A 20,685-nucleotide genomic window follows, 5' to 3' on the forward strand; every position below is an offset into this window, starting at 1 on the left:
CTAGGGAGAGGACATTCTGGGAGCGACTGTGAACGTCAGTTCAAACGCACATTGCAGGATCGCGCATTGCCTGAGTTAGAAGTTCAAGAACTGCCTTTAGAAGAGAATCCAAAATGAATGAGTCTTGGGATGTTTGACTTTGTTGGGGGAGGGGGTGGCAGTGGGGGCATCAGGAAATGTATCGACTGCATTAATTGAAGCACTTTAGGTGAAAAGGCATCAATTAGTCCATAAGTAGATAAATACAGAGGTCAAGAGGCCATGTGGACGTGTTTTAGGGGAATGAAAAAAAAAGTACTTTTCTTGTGCTCACATTTTTTTTTTTTTTTAAACGTGCCTTTGTACTCCAAAGTCCTTACCTTTCTGGTGGTGTGTTTTTTGTATGTGTTAGTCAATGACTGCTATTTTGTGTGTGCTGGAAACGACTTAATCCTGCATAGGAAATGAGAATTACTTTCAGCTTTCAAGTGTACCTGAAATGTTTAGAAAACTCTCAAATGCAAGTTCCCTTGGGCTGGGATTGCACAGAGCTGGAGAAAGGCTCCTTTCATAAAGCCAGAGAAGCTTCGGGGTGTGTAATTTGCTTAGCCTCTGAACCCCATATGATTTACATCATTCAATTTCTAAACTCTTTTTCTCTTGATCTACCATTATGAAGTCATTTTTGAGAATCCTTTGTAAATAGAAATTTTATACTGCACATGAAACCACAATGTTAATGTAGGCTGTCTAAAATTGGAATATTAAACACTCTGTTTACAAGTCTTACTGCTATTTGAAAATAAATGTACATGTTTTTCTGCTCTGAATATCACCTGTTTACAATGAAAGTATGCTATCACTTCACTAACCAGGTGAGATGAACACAAACAGCATACCTGGAAAACCAGAATGAAGTGTGTTCTACTTTTAAGTCACACTGACTTTTTCTTTATATGTGGGGGTGTTTTAAAGCTCCGGCTCAGCATTTAAGCTGTATAAAGTATTTCTTTCTAAGAAAGCACAGAAAGTTCTAGAGTACAAAAATAGATAAAATAAGTATTTCTTGGACATTATTTGTATCTGTTGCTTGTGCACCAAAGCATAGGATCACATTTATTAGCCAACATTAATGTGACTGCTCCTTGCAACTTGCTAATGTGGTGGCGCATGGCACCTGCAGGTTCCTTGAGCTGCTGATCAAAGGGCAGCCTGGGGATCTACCTCTAATCACAGGACCTGCAGAGGGCTGGGAGAAAGTGATCAAAGGAGCCACAGCACCAGCTGTACCCAGGCCGGAAGCAGATCAGACCAACCTTTGTTCTTTCTCATGTAAAATAAGTGTTCTATTCAAAATATTGCTTCATACTAGACAGGCTTCTCCATATGACAATAGTGCACAACATTCCTAACCTCTATTTTTCTTTTATTGTTCTGGTCCCATATCATTTCTCTTACTACACATGCCTTGGCATGTCCTGGATTCTCGGTGTCTCTCTGTCCTTTTCTTGTAGTCTCTCCTGTGATCCACATGCTGTCATCGTTTTACAGTGGGCCCCAGAGCTTTCAGGCAGCCCAGGGTTATTGGCCACTTTACTGAGTAGGTTCACACCCTAAGAAGAGGTGAGGTCATTAAGCCAGGGCCACACACATTGCTGCCATCTGAGGCTGGGCCATTTCCATTTCTAAGATGCATGATGCTAAAAATAGCCTGGTTGTTTCCTAATCTGTGGGTAGTGGATTGGGCTATGTTTAGCTCCTGGACATTGGCAGCAGGAAGTAACTTGAAGTAGAGGAACTACTCACCTTGTAATTTTTAGCCTAAGAAGTGACACTGGCCAGCACTAGGGGGCAGTGTAGAGCTATTTTTCTGCACATGCTCAGGTTGATTTTTATGCTTCATCAGTGTTCCCAGATTTGAGAATAACAACAGGTGGGTATTGAAGATGATCACCCTGGAAGGAGAGAAAATTTGCAGGAATAATAGCAACTTCTTTTACATCTTCTTTGACTTTAAAATTTTCACTCTTCCTTTTTTTGGGGTGGAGTGGGGATATATTTTGTCTTCATATTGAGTTACAATTGATTTTTGATTATCTTATTTCTCTCACCATTTTGATGATTATCTAATTTCGTAAGTGCAAACCCTCCTGAGGATACCACATAGAAAATGTTGTGGGCCCAGTTTGTGCATTGCGTCATTTCATGAAAGGTCTTCCAAGTACTAAATATGAAGTGTCCAAATTGATCTACTGGGATTATAAGAGCTCATGTCTGCTTTCAAGGATCCCTCCCCATGATACTCTCTTTTCCTGAGTATCATAAACTCTCAAATGGTGTTTACTCAATCAAATCCCTAGGCCTTCTCAGCTTCAGTATTAACTTGGCATCATAAACGAAATTGATTGCTATAGCTTTGCCATAGCCAATGCTGGATACATGGATTTAGACTGGCATATGTGGACATGATTCAAAATTAAGGATCAGTGTCATTTAATCTATTATTTGTTACTTATATTATTTGTTACCTGGTTTTTTATTTACATGAATACTGCAACTTTTGTTCCTTTACTGTTAAGGTAGCTTTATCCTCCAGTAATACAAGTTGCATTTCTGTCTCTCTCTGCCCACTGCCCACCACCCCTTGCTGTGTGGGAATGGAACCCAGGGACTCACATATTTTAGGAAAGTTCTCTACCGCTAAGATACATCCCAGCCCTAGTCCTTCTTTCTTAATCTTACTTTGAACCCTAAAGTCTCATCTTACATATAAAACAAGGGTCTCCTTATTTAACTTAAGGAAAAAGATAAAAGATAATGCTGACTTTACTTTGAGGGTTTCTGATCTCTAAACTTCCTGTGTAACCATGGGAAAAAATGTCAGTGGGCACTGGTTTTTAGATGTGAACGCCTACCAGGAAATGATTAAGTCCTGGGATGGTGCTTCTGAGTTGCAGCAGAAGCAATCATATATATTCATAAAAAAGTAAAGCTTATTTTTTCCATGGTATGTACCAAATAGATGATAATTACAAAAGTGGTGGAATAATGCCTATTCTACCTTGCTTCATTGGTGAGTTATTTTAATACCTGAAACCTTCTTACTTTTCCCATTTTTCTTAGGCATTTTGAGTTTTGAGCTGGAATATGCTTCCATTAACTAAACTTAGCCTATTGGAGCACAAGTTATTGTATGCTCTCTTTTCTGCAAGGGCTTTGTGACATGAGGGGCAGTTAACTTTGGGGACAGTGGTCCTCTAGGAATGCCTTTTTGCTGGTCTCTTGTGTTTGGATTTTCAGACCCCTCTTTTTAAGTTCTGGCTTTCTCTTCCTAACACTGCCAATATGCTCATGCCTGGCCTCTGTCCCCACTTTGGGTGGTAGTTTCAAAGCTCTTTTATTAACAGATAATCACAATATTTTGAGTAGTGTCCAAGAGCAAATAGGCTCTGCCAGAGAACTGAGGGACTTTCCTGCAAGTCAGTCTATAAGTTTGACTACATGACCTTTGGGATATTTATTTTTGTTATTTAGAAGCTTTTTTTTTTTTTTTTAAACTTCCTCCTGATTTTCTGTTCTGTTTGAGAGAGTTGAGGAAGTTGAATAAGTAAAGTACCATTATGTAATGATGAATTTTGTTTTTCACAGTAGGTGATTTTAAAAAAGCTCCACTCTTTTATGTGGTTAACTTTTCTCCCCTACCAACTGTTATGTTCTGTATTTAATTTGAAAGCCTTTATATTTAACTTTAAAAGGTGTCAGAACATATGAAAGGTCTGTTGGAAGCCTCAGGAACTAGTATATCATTTGTTAATTATTTGTAAGTAGATGTTAGGATCCCACACTACACTTGCCCAAAGGGACACTTTCCCCAGTGATGCCATCTTGGCAGGCTTTGTCTCATGCACCTAAACTTTAGATTTGTCTATTCCTAATTTCATCTTTCCTGACACTGATTTTTTTACATGTCTTCTTTGTGTTTGCTTCCACTTAGTTTATTTTTCAACCTTTGTAGTGCCAAGAACCCAATTTTATCAATGAACGTTCAAATCTTTTATAGAAACAAAATTCTAATTCTAATGTGATGTGTTAAAAAACTAATAAGTAGCCAAGGCACACATATACCCCTACCCTCCCCCAAATCCCAAGACTAGTGAAATTTTCCCCAGATTTTGCTTTTGTGTCAGTCAAAATGGTGGAAGCCACAGTCAAAATCCCTTTATTTACTTACTCTCATTTAAATGTTTCTAATTATTTTATTTAAGCAATTGCACATAGCCAGAATCTGTATATAACCTCAAGCGATCTCTAAATAATTCTCTTGTTAAACAATCTGTGTTGGGTCATTTCTCTCCACCATTGACTCCATCTGTGCTTTTTTCTTTTTCCCCAATCTTCCTTTTCTTTCTCCTATGAACCAGTCTAGTGTTTGATCTTAAGTTGGTATGTTCCCAAATTTATTACCATAATGATCGTTAAAATAATGAAATGTTTCCAATGGGTTGAGCAGAACCTAGTGGCACTCCTCTAAGACAAGTGGGCCATCCATTTGAAGCTACAATGCCTGGCATTGCCCGAAGCTTCTGGGACACTTCTTCAACACTGCTGACTCTGCCCCGATTGATTCATGTTCCTGTTATACTGATAGTTAAGCATTTTATCATATTTAGCAGTGAACAGTTTAGTTCATATTGGTTGTTAAAACTTTTATCTCTTCTCCATGCTGGGAACTCGGTCATGACCCATGATTTGAAGGACCTGGGGTCAGGAAGGGGGTATGACTTCTTTCCAGGCTTCTTCCTGCAGTTCCTTTAGTTTTAGCTCTCTGAGGGTCAAGACCTGGCAAGACAGATGGAGAATGTAGGCATGACACCCTCGGTGTTTTAGTCAGCTTTTTCTCTGCTGTGACTAAAGGACCCGACCAGAACAACTGTAAAGGAGGAAAGGTTTGTTTAAAGGCTCATGGGTTCAGAGATCTTTAGTCCATAGAAGGCTGGCTTCATTCCTTGGGGTTGCAGGTGAGGCAGAACATCATGGTGGAAGAGTATGGCAGGGGAAAATAGCTCACATGTTGATCAGAGAGCAGAGAGAGTCTCCACTTGCTGGATACAAATATATATACCCCAATTCCCACCTCCTCCAGCTATACTCTACCACTTTAGTTACTGCTCAGTTAATCTCTATCAGGGGATAACTTACTCTCTCAACCCAATTCTCTCAGAACCCAATCATTTCTCCTCTGAACCTTCTTGCATTGTCTCACATGTGAGCTTTTGGGGGACATCTCACATGCAAACCATGACATTGGGCCTGGAATTGCAATTCTCAGTTGGTTGCCTTCTCTGGCTAACACTGACCAGCTGCTTTTGCATGGAGAGACTTCCTGTCATCTAGATTGAATGGATTGCCTCCTCAGAGATATCTGTTTTATGACCAATCTAAGTTGCCTCTCGAAGTCTCATCATGGTTAATTAACTGCATAGCACTTATCACACTTTGATAATTTTCCTGTTGTTTCTTAATTTATTATTGTCTACATATCCTCTCCTATTCCCACTATGGAATCTAAGTTCTTTAAGAGCATGCCTCTTGTCTGACTGTTTCTTTGTAGGAGGATCTACAATACCTGGAACAAGGTATGGTATATAGTATGTGCCCAGTAAATATCTGTTTAATGTTTCTGAGTGTGTAGTGCCATATTAGAGTAAGACTATGATGTTTACCCTGACAGCAGGCCATCTTCGAAGGTGTCTTTTTGGTCTTAGAATTCCAGACTGTTAGACATGTTTTATAGGAAGTTAAACTTTGTAGTAATGGGGTGTGCCTACCAGAGTACTACTTTGTAATCTTGGCAAATATACTGTGTTGCTAACTGAACATATACCAACAAAGTGTGTAGGTTCCTATCTCTGACTTTGTTTAATCTCTTAAAAGTGCCATTGCTATGCATACCCCAAAGGTGGGAATTTGATGTGGGCCAAGGACCCAAGAATGGTGAATGGATGTCAAGCCTGCAAAATGTGGGTGCTTTTTGTCTTTTACTTGTGGCTCATGGATAACTAGTACAGGCTTGCAATGAGTAGCAGGTTCTGTTCAAGGACTGTTAGAGCTGGGAGGATCCAAAGAGCCTGTCTTCTCACTGATGTGCAAATTGAGGCCTAGAGAGTAGAAGTGGCTATGACACACTGTTGTACTGCAATGGTAATAAACTGCTAACCTAATGTGGCGATATGTTTTTCCTTATGTTATAACCAATTAGGAAAATGGAATTATGGTGTAAAAATTCTGATACTTATGATAAAAGTATTCTGTGTCATGTTAGAAGCTTGTATGTTTTGTAAGTTGTGGGGTGAGATAAGAACCATTGCACTTGAAGCATTATTTATAAAAACACTAAGGAAAGCAGTCTGATAGTAATCATATTAGATTACACAACAGATTATCTGGCTAATATGTATTATAATACTTCTGTCAGTATAGAAATCTGAGTTTGGCAAATGACTGGAAATGATGACTTTAAAATTGTTCTTATTACATGTTAGAACCTTATGTTAAGCAGGTACATCAGGTTCATAGATGAATGATATATAATATTTTGGTTTATTAATGAGATGAAGATGATGGTTGACATTGACATGCTTGGTTCTATGGGGAGTTTATTTTTATATAATAGGATGTTTAATAATATGATGGTAAAAATACCATAGAAATTAATAATAATCATGTTGAGTCAACTCGAGAAAGCACAGCTTGTTATTCTTTGGATGAATTTAGTGAGTGATCCTAAATTTTATTTATATTACATTATGTATATTATTATATTTAGAGATCCATGTTTCTCTTTAAGGTCAAGAGCATCAGAAAATAAATTCACAGCAATGGACTGGAATATTTTCCCTAAAATAATAATATTCATTTAACTGTTTAAAAATTTGTGAGTATCCTATATCTTAAAACAAAAGGACCTAAAAATTATGAAGAGGAACTGAAATAATTACATCTATCATTAAAACTAAGTTGTTAAGAATGATTTTTTGGTAACATTAATACATTTTGTCTTTTCCATCATGAGAATACATTTTAACTTTATTTTTTTTTCTGTTATTCATTCGATTTTCATTAGATTTCTTGTGTCACCTTAAAGCAGTTATTTCTAGTGCCCTAGTGACTGCAAATCCTTGTACATTTGCCTTGTTTCTAAACCAGACTCATCTTTTGCCAGGCTGGATTCACTAATTTTGCTTTCTTGGTTTCTCTGGAATTATTATTTGTTATTTTCAAACTATTTTGAATAGTAGTTGATTTGTTTCTTAGTCAACTAGAGGATGAGATGTGTTGTTGAAGGTTTTTGGAGGCCGAGGAAAAGTGGAAGTCTGGTTCATGGAGGGAGACCAACATGCCCAAACTATACAAGGCACATTAATGTAATGCAAGGGTAAAGATTTACATGGGTACTATAATCAGTAAGGATCACCAGGAAGAGCACAGGAGTGGCTGTACTGGGATGTATTCTTTGCATGTAGTTAGATGGGTATAATGGTTCTGTGTGAGCTTCTCATTTTGTGAAGCTTAATGACTGTTCAGGAGTGCCTGTTAGGTGCCACATTTATGCTCATTGTTTGCAGATGGTATGCAGTTTATTTGCAAACATCCCCCTGAGGTATTCAGAAAAACAAGTAGCTTAGCTAGGTTCCCACAGCTGGTAAATGTTTCAACCTAGGTCAGACTCCAAGCCAGGACAGAGAGCCACAGGCCTCTTCCTTTATCAGTTAAATGGTCTAATGTTTTATTAGAACATTGTTTTCATTCAGCAAATATTTATGAGCATGTGATCTGTGCTTAGGTCTGCCCGAAATGTGTGGTGCAGCAAAAAAGAAGATGCGGATCTTGCCCTTAAGAACTTATTCTGAGAAGGATTCCAGGTCCATTCTTTACCTCATTACCTATTAGTTTTGCTTAATACCACCTAAGAAAATCCTCTGTTAACTTATTAAATGATTGATTTTGCCTGGATAGGAAGTTCAAAGAGAAAAGTTCCTACAGAGAATAGGTGACACAATTTGCGATGAGTTTTTGAGGGAAACAGAAAAACATTCTAGATAGTGGGAACAGCCTGAACAAAAAGATATAGGCTTAAAAAGGTAAGAGACAATCATGATGAGAGACAGAAGAGTCTACAGAGTGTGCATAGATGAGTGGAAAGGTGTCCTTGGGCTTATGAATTTAAAGGCCCTGATGCTGTTTGCAGTGTGTGCTTCCTGTAGGGTTGTCAGTTAACAGAGCAAAAGAAAAACTTGTCTTTGCGTTCAAGTTTCAGTCAAGACCCATTATTTTCAGTTATTTTCCAAGCAGGCATTGCAATGGCAGAGTGCAGCGGTGGTGTGTATTAGTGTAGTTATTGCTGGAATTTTCTTTCCGACGTTAGGTTTGTTGGTAAGTTCTGAACTGGTTAGGAGTCCAGGCTGCACAGCCTGGGTTCCTGCACATAAGCAAGGCCTGCATCACTCTAGGTTGCCTTCTTTATGTAAACAAAGAGCTGTTTTCACACTTCATTCACAAAATGGATGGCATGCAGGATGAAGCTGAGTGAGGGATCAGGAAACCTGTAAGAGAGAGAGGCAGCTTCCCCCAGCACATTCTGTGAGTGTAATGAAACTCTCACACAGCAAAGACAACAGCCTTTAAGGGAAAGAATGTCAAGTTTGGTGGAACATTAATTCTTCTGAGGTTACCTCACATTGAGTAACTGCCTCATTTCTCCAGTGAGGTCTGTAATACCAGAAACGTTTTGTCATATTTAAGGATTCGAAATGACTGAGTTCTCTTGGTGGAGGTGCTGTCTTGATATCATACTGTGTTTTATTTCTTTTAAAAATTTTGTTCTAATTAGTTACACATGACAGCAGAATGCATTTTGATATATTACACATATACAGAGCATAACTTCTCATTCTTCTGGTTGTAATCACATATGCACATAGGCTAGTAATGTCCAATTCATTCTACTCTCTTTCCTACTCCTGTTCCCCCTCTCTTCCCTTCATTCCCCTTTGACCATGCCCTATTTTGAAGCTGTATTGTTTGCATTCTAGGAAATCCTTGTTCATGGGTGGATACTATTTTAAGCATTTCAGCATTTGCAAAATAGAGATAGGCTTAGATGTTTCAGTATGCACAGCTGGTCATTGCACCTGCCTTTGGAGTCACTACAAAGATGAGAAACTATCAACAACAGGAATTAGACTTGTGTGGGACTTATCTCATATTGTTCCTGGCAGTTATTTTTGCTGGATATTTATAAGGACATCTGTCTTTTAAACAGTCATATTACTTCTCTCTCTCTTTTTTTTTTCCACTGAGGAATAAATCACAGCTTGTTTCCCATACTGTCATACATATTCAGCCTGGCATGATTAGAGATGCAAATCGGGAATCATTAAAGCATTATGATTTCTTTTTCTATGGCAGCAGGGGATGTCTAAAATCATTGTACTAAGACAGAACATTTGCTTAAAATCTTAAGATGCGAACAAACAAGAGGAAAGACATATTCAGTTCTCTTCCTGGAAATTTCCTTCTGAGTTTCGGAATAAGGGCAAATCCATAGTGTTCATTTCTGATTTATCACGTGTTAAACCAAGACACGATGACAGGTAGGATGCAAATTATTTAAGAACGGGGAACACACCATAACTCCACAAAAACTCTTGGTAGAATATGACATGTTATTAGATTACCCAAAGGACAGATAAAATTTCAGCTTGGGCATGGGGGTGTAGCTCAGTATCTCTAGGTTTGATCCCCAACACACACACACACACACACACAAAAATCACTGCGTTTTTTACAGTAATTTGTGGATATATAAACACTATAGAATCAAAAAATGTTGGATGATGCTGGTATGAAAAATAGGTATCTGTATATCCATACCCAGAGGTGGCTGACCTGGAGGCAGACCTCCAGTGCTGGAAAAGCCTTGATATCATAGGTGGAATCAGGCACAGGGGTGTGCCTTTTATTTAATAAATAGCTATTTCTTCATAACCATGCGTTTTATTACTGACTTTACTTTTATTTGTAAAGAAAACTACATTCTTCCTAGAGCTCTATAGGAAAATGAATTGCTTTTACCATTAAAGAAACTCAAAGAACCCTGGTGTTTTTATAGTTTCATATGCAATTTTACATATATTAATGGGTTCACCTGTATCTTTGATCTTTGCCTTGTGTTGGTCACTGTAGTCAAAGTTGTCTTGACCTTTGCCAGACAAAGCAGAAATCTAAAAATAGCAGGGTTTTCCAGCGCAGAATCTGGCCAGGATGTTGAGAGATGCTGAGTCTAAAAATCTAATTGATAAATGCTAACCCTTTAAAAAGTGGTTTTCATTTCTGTTTTCTTGAGAACATTAGCAGGCTTGAGGTTTCAAGCCATGATTAAGTATGTAAAATTAGGAATTAAATCATCTCTCTGCTTCCTAAAAAAAAAACCAAAACGTTTTTCTTCCTGGTGGAAAATTTATTTTTAATCTGTACCGATAACTTTTAATAGGCATCAGTTGGGCACCCCATTAAACTAACTGCTTTAAAATGGTTTCCTTTTAGAACTAACATTTACATCCTAGGAAATCAATTAGGGTGTCTGGATTTCCCATTTCCCCCGAAATCTTCCTTTGCAGTCATTTCTGACTGGTTAACCTACCATAGCAAAACACTTAGAGGTGCAAATCTTCTGGAAGAAGTGCAAATGCCACGCTCCTGCTTGGAAAAAATGGAAAAGTAGTACTTATTTACTATATCTGCCGAACATTTAAAACTGCATAAAGCACAGGAAATACTTTTGGTGTGTGGGAATGTGTGGTGTTTCCAAACTACAAACATTGTTCTGAAAATGTCCCCGGTAGTGGTGAATTATATGAGACCATGTCCATCTAAGGAGGGCTTGTTTAACTAGCTTGTGGTTCTGGGGCTCATTCAAACACTCTTAAACAAAATAAAGGGAATGGATGTAATAACTTCTTTATGGAAAGGCCATAAAAAGCTACAGGGCCATGTAAACAAATTGGGTCATTTACTAGATGTTTAAGTGATAGATTTGCAGTCCAAATTCAGGGGTGTGTATTATGTTTTATAGGATCATGACTATATTCTACCTTGAGAATGAGATTATAAGCTTATTGGTTGGTTGGTTGGTTGTTTTTCTCTTAAGCCCTGGACCCAGTGTTGTTATTTTACAGTGGGGTTTGAAAACACATCTAAAATTTGAACATCTATATTTATAAATCTGTTCAGCTTTGGAACATGGCTAGAAACCTATGTGTGTAAAGTTGAATTGACCTGATTTTTAGTAGCACTGGGTTCTGTTCAAGGAAAATAATGATGATTGAAATTGAAATTTTCCTTCTGGGCTCAGACATGTCTAAACTAATTGTAAAATAATTGTTCTGGCTTACAAGAGTAGACTCATAACTACAACTATGTAAAGTAGAAATCCAGCAACAGTTATGATTTACAGTCTCTGTAACTCTGCCTGTCTTGTAATGAAACCGCTATTATAGCCAACCTCATGCGACATTCATTTGTCTTGCTGAAGAAGTAGATAATAAGTCTTATCCCAAGTTCCCTTGATTTTAGGAGAGCCACGTTATTTCATTAAGATATTAATTTAACCATTTAGGAACCATTTAACCTTCTCTGAAGTACAGTATGAGGTTTTGGCCAGAATAGTCCATTAGAGTAGAATTTGGTGGTTGGGAATGTAAAAATGGTGCTACCCATTAGTGGTGATGACCCTGACAATGGCAGCCAGAATTAATTTGGGAATTGAATGAGCACAAGACACTGTATGATCTTTGTGTTGATACCACAACATTTCTTTATTCTGCAACTTCTCTGAATTATGGTTGGCTCATTTGGTCTTAAAGGAAATGGTTGTGTAAGAAACCTTTAGTGAAAATCAATGAGTCTTTCTTAGTTTTAAAATTTGATAGCATCATACCATACAGGCAGTTTTTAAGTGTTGCCCCTGGAAGTTTGGCAGCAGAAATAACTATCCAGTTCCACAGGTCTAATAAACAACAGACAGTGGTGGATATTATAGTTCATGTGTAAGGCGTGACTTGCTATTTCCTAAATTTTTTTAATAATAATAATGAGTGACTTAGGGCTAAATGACCTTTGGTCCATGAAAAAAAAAAAAAAAAATCCAGGATCTTCCCTTAAATTGGATTCTATGTGATCTTGGTAACAACAGTTCAAGATACCATTTAGGAACCATATAACCAATAGGAACCCATTTAACTCCTTTGTGTAGTTAGTTGTATACTAATTAAATGCAAGCTCTCAGAACTGAGGTGAAAAGCACAAAATGATGCTAATTCCTGTTTGAAACTGCAAGATACCATGAAAGATGCAAAGTTGAATTAGACTTTGTGTTAATCAGCTTCCTGTCATTATAAAAAATGCCCAAGATAATCAGCTGAAAAAGAGAAATGTTTATTTTGGCGTAAGGTTTACAGATCAGACTGCCCATTGCTTTTAGGCCTCTGGTGTGTATATGTTGGCAGGGGTGGGCTCAACACATTATAGTGGAAGCCCTATGGTGAAGCAGAGCCACCTACCTCATGACCAGGAAATGAAAAAGAGGGGAAGAGTAAGAGAGGGGCCAGGGTCCTACTTTCCCCTTCTAGAGTTCATCCCAATGACCTAACTTACTCCCTTCAGGCTCCACCTTTTAAAGGTTCCTCCACCCTCTTAAAGTGCCATGCTGGAGACCAAGATTTTCCACATGGACCTTTGGGGAATACTTAAGATCTAAACTGTAGCTGATGTTGTTATTTGCCTTCAAGTAGTTGATACTTAAAGGAGGAGATAAAATAAGCAACTAACTATACTACAGATAGTGATAAGGTGTTCAGTGGGAATTCAAAGAAAGCTGAGCCATTAGAAGAGGCACAGGAGACCTGTTAGTGGGGAGGTGTATTTTAAATAAAGGAACCTGGTAAGATGAGCAGTACTTGTATCTGTAAAATCAGAGATGAGGGAGGACTGTAGGAGATGGGAACTTGATAAGTAATTAGATAGAGAAGGAAGTGTGGTAAATTCATGCAGTCTAAAGTGTAGTTTGTTTTGACAGCAGTCTAAGAAATAGATTCAACAGAGGGTCATTGGAAAGAGGAGGCACAGAAGGAAGCACATTGATGTATTACTTACCCTTGAGAAAATAGTAGTGAACTCTATGATCGGCCCTCCCATATTAGCTATTTAGGCTGCCAAATATGAATTAGATCTGATTCCTGATGGAGTATAGCAGATAGGGTCAGAAGGAATGTTGCTGAAACTTGAAGCATGGAGTTAGAAGGAAAAGGAAGGGCCACATGAAGAAGTCCCCATGAAGAGAAGGCTATGAAGGGGGGGAAAAAAAAGAACAAACAAAATCCTTAAGGCAGATGATGGAGGATATTAAGAAGGAGAGAGAAAAGGTAACTGAGATTGGCTCGTGGTGTAAAATACAACAGGGATTTGAGAATACAAGGACTAGTAACTCACAGCCTATGCTTCATTATAATGAGGGTTCTAAAAGAATGGTTATGGGATTAAAGTGAGGAGGTGGGGCATTATGTTTTTAAAAGGGAAAAAGAAACTGTAGAAGTTCCAGAAAGGAACTGAGAAAAGATATTTTGTTTCTTGGCTGGCTTGTTTTGGGGGTTGGGAGAAAACCAGAGGAGAGGAAAAGGTTAAATACCTAGTAGGAGATTGTTATGCTCGAATTCCGGACCCCCAAAAGACCACCAGAGACCCAGATCGATGTGAGCAGCAAAGAGGTGTTTATTGCGAGCTAGCTCGGTCCTCTGCGCACACACACAGCAACTGGTGACACTGAGAGGCCCCGAGCCCAGGGTTTGCAGCAGTTTTATACACTCTTTGGAGAGGGCAGGGACCCCACATACATCATAGCAAATCATCACACACCGCGGGAAAATCAAACAACTCTAAAACATGATTTGCTTATCAAGTGGCAGGAAAGAATCTGAAAAGGATTATTGGTTAGTTCAAGGGGTTGACACACTTAAAAATGATTGGTTTAAACCGTGAGGGTGTTGCAAGGGGGGTATGTGCCAAGCTGCAGGGCTTCTGGTTTAGATATTGGTCACCACACCTAGGTGGGGCCATCGGGAATTTCAGATATTTTGATATCTTGTCCTCTCTTAGGCCATCACCATCTGAGGCTTTTCTGAGAACTGTTTCCACAGAGCTTTTCTGTGGTATTTCCCTGACTTTAGGACTGCAGTAGGTCAGGGGTTAAGTTTCAGAGGAAAATGAGGTCCCAAGTAGAATGAGGTTGCTTAGGTCTTTCAAGATAAAGACTTTTGGTTGTGAAAGTTCTTGTGCAGTTGCTGTTGGAATGCAGGTAAAAAGGATGCCCGACATTAAGCAGCATATTAAATTATTACAGTAAGAACTGAGCACACCTGCTAGAGAAGTGGGAATTAAGTAATAGGGGAAGTGAGCCTTGAGACAATTTTTGATTAAGTGAGGAGTGAGGAGGTACAGGGGTGAATTTCCTAGTGACTTCCTAGCAATGGGGTTAGATAAATCCCTATAAGGATATTTAATTACTAATAGTTATATTAAATATTTTGATTCTAATGACTACAGTAGAAGTATAATTCATATGAGAGGAAAGATAACACAATAGGTACTTATGGTTTGCCAGCCCATCTACAGGAATATTGAGACCATCCCTTTGGGGTTTGGGTATGAAATAAAGAGTGGGGTTGATAGCCAAGGAAGAGTCAAGAATGCAGTTGGCAGAAATTGCAATTAAGTGTGGTAGTAAACAATAATTTTGGACAAAGGAGTCATATGTGGGGAAATGAATGTTAAAAAGCCACATCTAAACCTGAATTAGCAAGCATTTTTCACTTATAAAAACTCCATGGAAATTCAAATGGTGAATTTGAGTGGTCAGTTGAATGGCTATTCCAGTGAGTTTGACTTTTGTCCTGATGCTCATTCTGGTGTACCCTCAGAAACCATAAAATTGGAGAAAACCACCACAAACCTGCTTTGAGTTCCTGCTATGGCAGGTATCATGTCTGTTGGATGCACTGTACAGGTTTGTTTTTGTATTAACAGTTTTAAAGCCACATAGCAATTTTCTGGGGTGAGTCCAAGTCCTAACAATTGTTTGCATGGGGTGGGGGGCATACCTTGGGATACCTGTTCTGTACTCTCCAAAGGCTGTTCTTCTGTGTATATTTGTAGAGCAAGGATAGTGTATGCCCTTACCATGGGGAAGCCCACTTTATATTCCTGTAATCACAGCCAACATGTGCTGAGAATTCTTCTTGATCAAAACACAATTTCATTTTTTGTTGTTCCTGAATTTTAATGGGTGATGAAAATCTTCCCCTTCTCCAGGGTGCATATTCCTCAAGACTATTGTTTTTTGGTTCACTCTTTAAGCAGAACAGTTGTACAATAATTTCCAACCTGAATGCCCTTACAGTTCAGAAATGTAAATGCACAGTACTTTGGATTTATTCAGTCTCTGAATATGACAACCTTGGATTGCTCCACTTCTGACTCAGGCCTGCTCCTGACTGAAGCCTACAGCTGGACGAGGAGTGGGATCAAGGGGAGGGGGTGTCTGGGTAGGGTCCTTGCTGTGTCTTAAGAGATGCAGCATTCATAGATCAGTTTCTGTCCATTTCCCTTGAAAAATACAAATACAGGAGATGTATGTGTCACTATTGCTTTACTGTCTTAGCCCCTGTCTCTGTTACAGTGGGCCATAAAATGATACATATGTTTAGAGGACTTTGGCCTTCTCATAGATTGGCTTGTTCTTAGCACCTCCAAGTCTGAGAATGTAACTTAAAACTAACAGATTTTGTTCTGCATTTTTTCACAAAAATTCAAAATATATGATATAATAGATTAAATGAGCCCAGGATTATTGGCAAGCTAATAAGTGAATGTTAACATTTCTATTTTTAGGTAAGATAGTTTTTATGTTTCTAGCTTTTGCATTCTCATTGTCATTATTCTACGAAGGGAGCTGGTTACCTGTGAATTACACTGAGACAAAGGTGTCCTTCTTCCTTCTAGGATCCAGCCAGGCTTTGCCTGTGCCCCTCATCCCAGGTCCATCATTTATAGGAAGTTGTTGCTGTTTGTTCTCACAGTGAAACTCTTTGTACCAGTTAAACTTGGATGGGTGCCTGACTATAACATACACACACACACATCACCTGGGGAACTTATTGATCCAGATTCTGATTTCGTAGGTCTGAGTTAGGGCCCAGGGATTCGCATTTGAACAAGCTTCCAGGTGATGCTAGTGCTGCCAGACTAAGGACCAAACTGGGAGTACCAAGAATCTGCTTTGGTGTTCCTAGGGTCTACCGTGATCTCACCCCAATCTTTCTTTTGAAAAGATTACTCATAACTGACCTCTGCTCATCACAGAGATCTGTAATTTCCTGACTCCATATCATTGCCACTGTGACTCCAAGTCAAGAAGTCAATTCAGCGAGATAGATACCAAGTGCCTCTTGTTCTAATGACCCTGTTATACTTGGAAAACAGGTGAACAAAATATGGGTCTCTGTGTACTTGATGTTTCCTGTTAAACCCAACGGTTTCTACTTCCAGGGCAAGAAAGACTCCATAAAACCATAGTTTAGGTTGGATCTTGAAGGATAGGGAAATCACCAGAAAAGAAAGAGTAGTAGAGGACATGGACTCGCTAGATAGCACAGTCTATTTAAAGATCAACACTTTCTGGTGGGAAATAAGATTTAAAAAATTATTTGCTGATCATGAAGGGCTCTGTCTGACCTACTAAGGAATATGTGTAGATGTCATCTCATAAGATCCTAGGGCACCACTGAAGGATTTATGTTGTTAGATAGTGTACAACTTTCTGCATTAGTTCCTAATACACAGGGCCTATCTTTTCTCTTTTGTAATATATTTCACTTATAACAGATCAGTTGATACTTAATGAATAATCAGATATTTTTCTTTTTTATTATTTTTATTTATTTTATTATTTATTTTGCATTTTATGTGATTATTTTGCCATTTTTAATTTTTTTTACTTTATTGAATATAATTGATGAATAAAATTTGAATATATTTACCACATACAGTATGATGTTTTGCTATATGTATACATTGGGAAAACAAAAAGTTCACTATATGTCACTTCATATAGTGAGCTTTGTGTGTATGATCAGACCCTTTTAGATCTGTTCTCTTAACAAATTTTAAACATATAGTTATTAATTTCTCTTTTATTTGTTTTTTGCCATCTCTCTAAACAAAGACACATCAGGATTATTGTAAAGGGTAGAGTTACGGTTTGCATATGGGTATTCCCCAATATAATTATGCTGTAGACAAGCAGAAAAGTTCAGAGTGAAATTATGGGATAATGAGAGCGTTATCATAACCAGTGGATTAATCAATTTGATGGATTAATCATTTGAGTGGATCACTGGGTGGTAATTGTAGGCAGGTGGGGTGTGGCTAGAAGAAGTAGGTCACTGAGTATAAACCCTTGGGGATTATATTTTGTCCCTGGCTCACCACACTTTTCCACCATTATGTCCTGCCTCACCTCTGGCCTAGAGCACTGGAATTGGCTCTCTATGGACTAAACCTCTGAAACCATGAGCCAAAGTAAACATTACCTCCTTGAAGTTGTTCTTGTCAGATATCTTGGTTAAAGCGACAAAACATAGACTAATACAGGCAGAGAAGCTAGAGGATAAGACAGCAGTTTGAAGGTATTTGCAACAGTCCCTCTGCCAGATTCTGAGAAAATGGCCCAGATATTTAGTACCTGTGCTGTGGAGTGGAAGTCCCTCAAATCCCTTATGCATTTAAGGCCTAGTCTGACTGGTGCTCCCTCCACAAACCCTTCCCTATTTCTTGCAGCCTGGCATGTCGTCTGCTTTCTCTAAACTCTCAGCACAGTGCAGAAGTTACCAGTTTCTACTTGGGATTCTAATTATTTGTGTGTCTTATCTCCCACGTTTCCAAGTGTCAGAAAATAAAATGATGAATAATCTTTAGCATAGTGCCCATTGGATGGAAGATCTTTTAAGTGAAGTGAAAATAACCTACTTAGACCCAACACAGCCTGTTCTGTTGCAGCATTGGCATCTGGGATCATAAATCATCATTGACGGTCTTTAAATGAGTCATATGCCGGATTTCACAACTGAGAGATGCAACTAATGTCTGGCTTCATTTTGAGGAACTAGAAGGGAATACATAGGAGGGCCTCAATCTTTCTGCTTAGACTAAGTAAAATTAATGTCCAAAGAACCTGATGGGCAAAATTATAATGATGACTGCTTAGAATGTTATTTCCTCAACAAGAAAACAGAAATGTATCATTTCCAGGAAAATTATTTTTAAAGTGAGAACTTTATGATCAACTTTGATTGCAGTCAGTTTATTAAAGAGAAAAGCATGATTATTGGAAGGTCATTAACTTTAACCTATTTTTGTTTTGAATTATTTTCCCCCTCTATTCTATCTTGTTAACATAAGACATAGCTCATGTGCTGTCTTATTTTTAGTTTGTTTTTCTTTTTGTGCTTTGGGGTTTTGAGATTGACAACTCTGATTTATCTCCTGGAAGGCAAAAATCTTGAAAAAGTTATTTTTTAAGAAAGTCACTCAAAGGATTCCTTTTTTTTTTTTTTGGAAATAAAGCTGATTTTCTCTGCTCTGATCATATGAGATTATGGGCAAGTAGTCCTTAGTTCTGGCATGTGGACAAAACAGAAGCAGACCCTGGAGAGAGAGTTCAGAATTCATGGCAGGAAGCACATGTTCAGTATGCCAATATTTATGGTGTCATAAGCAAATTAAAACCATACCCTCTGCTATTTACATAAGTATGGTGCCCAGACTGCAAGAGTTTATGCCCATGTTTCCCTGTAAATTTAAGGCAGTACAAATGTTAAGGCTGCAGAGAGCAGAGTATATATTTACACATTTATTTTATTTCTCTAGGAGGGAGAGTGAATTGTCTTTTGCTTTTAGTCATTTTTGAAGTCATTCAGAATTAGAAGGAATAATATTTACCAAGGATTGACTGAAGGTTGTACTCAGGTACATCCTGTGCTAAGGTGAGTTAAATGTATTGATTATTGATAGCGGCCATAGATTGCTTCTCAGCTAGGAGGGTAATTCTTAGTGTGTTTTATTTTGTGTCTTACTCTTACTCTTAGAAAGCTTAAGTTTCACCCCTTTGGGAAAAAGCAGACACACATAATTTTGGTAAAAAGAAATATTTTACATCTTTTTATGGCAACTTTTAAAGTATTACCATCTGGTAAATTTTTTAAGAACAATAGCATGTCAGAAACATCATTGGGAGTACATCTGTTTCTTTTTTTTTTTCCTCGCACAAGACAAAGACGTCTAGTAATTTAAATTATAGTAATACTTATGTACTTGCATAACAATGTAAGTGAGAAAGATGATAGGAAAAATGCAATGGTATTATTAGAAATAGATTCTGTGGAAAATAGCACATCACATTTGTTCGGGAGATTGACATTTGAATGTGAATGTATTCTTAGCCACTCTTTTTAAAGTCCTGGATTTTTCTAGATTCTTTTTGCTGCAGCCCTTGGTGGACTGCAGTTCAGAAATCAGCCTGTATATTAACCATATTGTTAAGGGTATTAAATTGGCTAGTTAATTTGCTCTTTGAGAGATGCAATCCAATGTCAAGTGAAAGTTTTTCAAAACAATTAGTGATTGAAAGTGATGATCTTTTGTGGAAGGAGAGAGGCTTTCTCAATTGCAAGATAAAAGGAATTTTTTTGAGTAACTCCTATGTGAGCAAATGAGGCTTGACTATGTAAATCCTTTTACTTAGGGATAGAATCCAAGATATTTAAGAAGTCATTTTATTTTTTGAGTTCAGTAATTTAAACATTGTGCTTTGGCTTTTCCTTTGTACTACAATCTTTTATTGTTAAAATTTCACTTGGCATTTCTATAAAAAGACAAAGTTCAGCATAAAATTTTGTAAATAATTGTCTTCAACATAGATAAAAGAGACAATAAACTTTCCTGTGGTATTCTTTTCAGACTAATTAATCAATGTTCTTTATAGCCGCCCCCCCCCCCCCAATTTGAAAACAGTTGTAGATTTTCACTGATCTTTCTATGTCTAGTTTTGTTGCTTGGAAAAAACTACTGTACACATCACTTGGGGTGTTTAAGTTTAGTGCAGATTAATGAACAGTACCAAGGAAATTTCCCTGGTGGTTATCTGAAGGTTGAGGAAGATTGCTGGGTTTTGCAAAGCAGTAAAAGATCAATTTATTGAATGTTTAGTGCTCAGAGTTTCATTTATCAGGAAATGTCTTAGGCATTCAGTAAAATTATCCTCTTCTATTTATATGCTAGCCTTACTGACACAATTGATTTTCACATTCTGTGTGTGACTTAGTCTTTGTACTGAAACGGATAGGGTAAAGAATAGTGCATATCTTAAAACATTGAGAGATGTAGTTTTCAGGCTGTCAATAATTTCAGCAACTACCAAAAATACACTTGTATTAAAATATTCTTAAAGGTATCTATCTGATTTTCTAGAAAGTGTTAAATATTGATATCATCCTTGGTGAAATGTGGACAACAAATACATATGACATTTCCTAAGAA

At 37.8% G+C, this 20,685-nt stretch overlaps 1 protein-coding gene across 3 annotated transcripts in view; it reads left to right on the plus strand.

Moving 5' to 3' along the window:
- The window catches only part of Pdgfc (platelet derived growth factor C), a 203,503-nt gene that overhangs the window by 1,232 nt on the left and 181,586 nt on the right, over positions 1-20,685 (plus strand). The window lies entirely within an intron of this gene.

Source organism: Callospermophilus lateralis, chromosome 8, assembly GCF_048772815.1.
Source record: "Callospermophilus lateralis isolate mCalLat2 chromosome 8, mCalLat2.hap1, whole genome shotgun sequence".
NCBI classification, from domain to species: domain Eukaryota; kingdom Metazoa; phylum Chordata; class Mammalia; order Rodentia; family Sciuridae; genus Callospermophilus; species Callospermophilus lateralis.